The sequence below is a fragment of the Aplysia californica genome, unplaced genomic scaffold (assembly GCF_000002075.1).
Source record: "Aplysia californica isolate F4 #8 unplaced genomic scaffold, AplCal3.0 scaffold00002, whole genome shotgun sequence".
Taxonomy (NCBI): domain Eukaryota; kingdom Metazoa; phylum Mollusca; class Gastropoda; order Aplysiida; family Aplysiidae; genus Aplysia; species Aplysia californica.
In genome coordinates this window covers 3,310,096-3,313,137 of record NW_004797272.1, presented here as the reverse complement: position 1 = coordinate 3,313,137, position 3,042 = coordinate 3,310,096, and the positions used below count along the sequence as shown (strand labels likewise).

Genomic DNA, 3,042 nt, shown 5'->3' with positions numbered 1-3,042 from the left:
GTAGGTAGGTAGGTAGGTAGGTAGGTAGGTGGGTAGGTAGGTAGGTAGGTAGGTAGGTAGGTAGGTAGGTAGGTAGGTAGGTAGGAAAGTAAACAGAAAGGCAAGCAGGTAAGTGTGGGGATGAGTGGGTAAGTAGGAAGATATATAATATACAGGTAGGCATGTGGGTGGGAAAGATTAATAGACAGGTAGCTCGGTTGGTTGGTAGGTAAATAGGTAGGTATGTAGATACATAGACAGGAAAGTAGCTATATCTCTACAGCAGGTAATAGGCAGGTGGGCTGTAAACACGCTTTACCAAAAGGCTCTCACCTAATTCATTTTTTGGCCTTTGTTAAGAAATCAGGCCAGTTCAATACTGAAGAACCCACGTCACTGGAAAGCCAAATCTCCCCCCCCACGGTCACACATACAACCCTCAAATGAAAAGAAAAAATTCGAGACAGTTACATCAGCAACGAGTACTATCAGTAACAAAGTTGAGATTGTGGTTGAGATAGACAACATTGTCAACAAGAGTAACATAAGTGGTCACTGGTCACTTTTTTTATCCATCCACTTCCAGTGGAATGTTTACCATAGAATAAAGAACAAAAGAGCCTCTCGCCATAGCCTATGAATAGTTTTACATCTTTAAAAAAAATTTGTACACAATCTTTTAATTTAAAAAATACAGTGAAAGCTGATTCATTCTGAACTTGTCTTTCTATATATGCAATTATGATTAATCAGGAAAGTTGAATAAATAGGCCTACTATTTGAAAAATGATAAACAAATCCTTCATAGACAGCTTTAAAAAAATTAAAATGAAAGAAAACAGTTAGATGAAAATAGAAGACCAAAAGTAGCAAATAAGGACTAAAGGAAGAACATTTTTGGAGACATAGGGAAACCAATCAAACCCAATCTCGATATCACGAAAGGTAAAGAAACCACCCGCGGCGAGCTGTGCCACTCCCTATCTGGACCACGCTACAACAACCAGCTGATGATGGAGACAGTCAGCTTGCCCACACTGAAATGGACCCTCATGAAGAGGGGCGAGGAAGCATGGAGCATCCCGTCTTCCTAAGACCACAGTTCTAGATTCAAGTCAAGTATTTTTGAGTGTCATTCTTTTTTTTTTTAAACCTTTCTGCATCAGAAACCAATCAGGGACATATATAAGTACACTGTAAAGCTCATCCTGAGCTGTAAGATCAATCGAGAAAAAAAAAGACCAAAACCAAAGGAAAGAAAGAGAGAAAGAAAATAAAACCCAGCGAGTTCTAGTTCTACTATATTTGCAGAAAGAATAGAATGCGGTTCATGATCGGTTTATTGATGAGATAGTGGTGCACATTGACTGGAAAGGATGCAACAGCCATTGTGGTAAGGATACTAGAGGAACTAGTTTAGTTGATGGCAGTGACATGGGTTATAAAAAAAAGTCTAGTCACAGTCCTAGCCACAGATGTTTATTAAATGAAAATTAATTAGTTCTTAAGCTGCATTGTGAAGCTCCATTATTGTCTACCATAGCAATGCCATTATATTAGGCCTACTCTGTGTGTGTGTGTGTGTGTGTGTGTGTGTGTGTGTGTGTGTGTGTGTGTGTGTGTGTGTGTGTGTGTGTGTGTGTTTATTGCAGGGAAATCATCCAGTTGTTGTTGTTGCAAGGTATTAGGATCTAGATTAGCTGAAATGATCTCATAATTGTGGACATCTGTATCTAAAATGAACCACAATTTATCAAAGTGTGCACATGATTCATGATTATAATCTTAAAATCTAATTCTCTCAACAGAAGATCTACTTCTTAAATTAATTTAATTTCCCTGCTCTAGCTCAAAACAAATAGCACTTTCCCAATAATAGCAGCTTCCCCATCTCAATCTTTCTGAGAAAACAAGGGCATATCAAGGGACAAACATGTTTACTTTTAAATACGCCAATACGGCATCGCCATGCAGAGTTGTAGTTTTTAAATTATATAAATCTGACCACTTTCATTTAATCTATTTTCATTCTCAATCTCCAGTTAATCCATGGACCATGTAGCTATAGCTATAGTTTTCAAAGGTAAAAGCAGGTCACAGCGACAACAGGTATTGATTGGTCAAGAATCTATGGGCTAGCTAGAAATGACTGAAATGACCACACTAAAAATAGCGGGGAGTTGGCGAAACCATTAAAGACAGATACAAATATTCGTATGTGACCGACAAGTACACCGAGGTGTGGGCAGAACCCCCTTCCTACAGCACAAGAAACTCAAAATGACTAAGGCGAGACTCGGGGTAGCGAAATCATGAACGCGGAAGTCATCAAACCCACAGCCGACACGGTGGGTTTAGTTCTCTGTAATTTGATCACCAACACCCAATTCACAAGCTTGTTTCACGAGATAAAACGATCCACATCATGAAAATGTCGTTGACGCTTGAAAGTGGTACCCAACACACACAAGGTCCTTAAACACAAACACAGAATTTTCACCGAAAGACGTCTCGTTCGTGAAACGCTGCGTCCCCTCTAGATCTCTAGGCCTATGTAGCGGAGCGTAATCCAGCCAGGTGACACGGAAGAGGTCCCCCCTGGTCATGGCGAAATATCGCGCCAAGCGAACAACTACACATCAAATATCTACACATAAACACAGTAAACTAAAACAGTAACTTATAGTATTTTTAAAAGACATATACCGATAACACACGGTGGAAATTCACAAAAACACAGTAGGTCTCGGACACACACAATGTGTCGTTACCTGTTCAGGTGAGATTCTCCTGTGCCACGGGTTATCCCCCTTCCACGACACAGCCCGAGCGGAACTAGAAATTCAAACGCTCCCGAGCTCTCGCTGCGCCTGTAAACATTCTTTTGCGACTTTCGTGTCGTGCAAGTTGTCGCACGGGGAGCGGAAATCCCGAAATGGACCGAGGCGTTACCTGTTCTGTACCTACCGAGCGGCCTGATCTGACACAGTGTCCCATACACACATTCGGGTCGCTTGCCGTGTGCTCGGCTCTCTCCGGTCTCCGTCGTGTTGGGTGACAAGT

General features: G+C 41.3%; 1 protein-coding gene across 1 annotated transcript in view; it reads right to left on the bottom strand.

Annotated features, from left to right (window-relative positions):
* The window catches only part of LOC101853896, a 10,852-nt gene extending 8,391 nt beyond the window's left edge, over positions 1–2,461 (bottom strand). Inside the window, exon 1 of the mRNA XM_013091457.2 lies at positions 2,318–2,461. The gene's annotated coding sequence lies outside the window, so the exon portion shown is untranslated. The remainder of the gene's footprint in view (positions 1–2,317) is intronic.
* Positions 2,462–3,042: the final 581 nt, after the last annotated feature.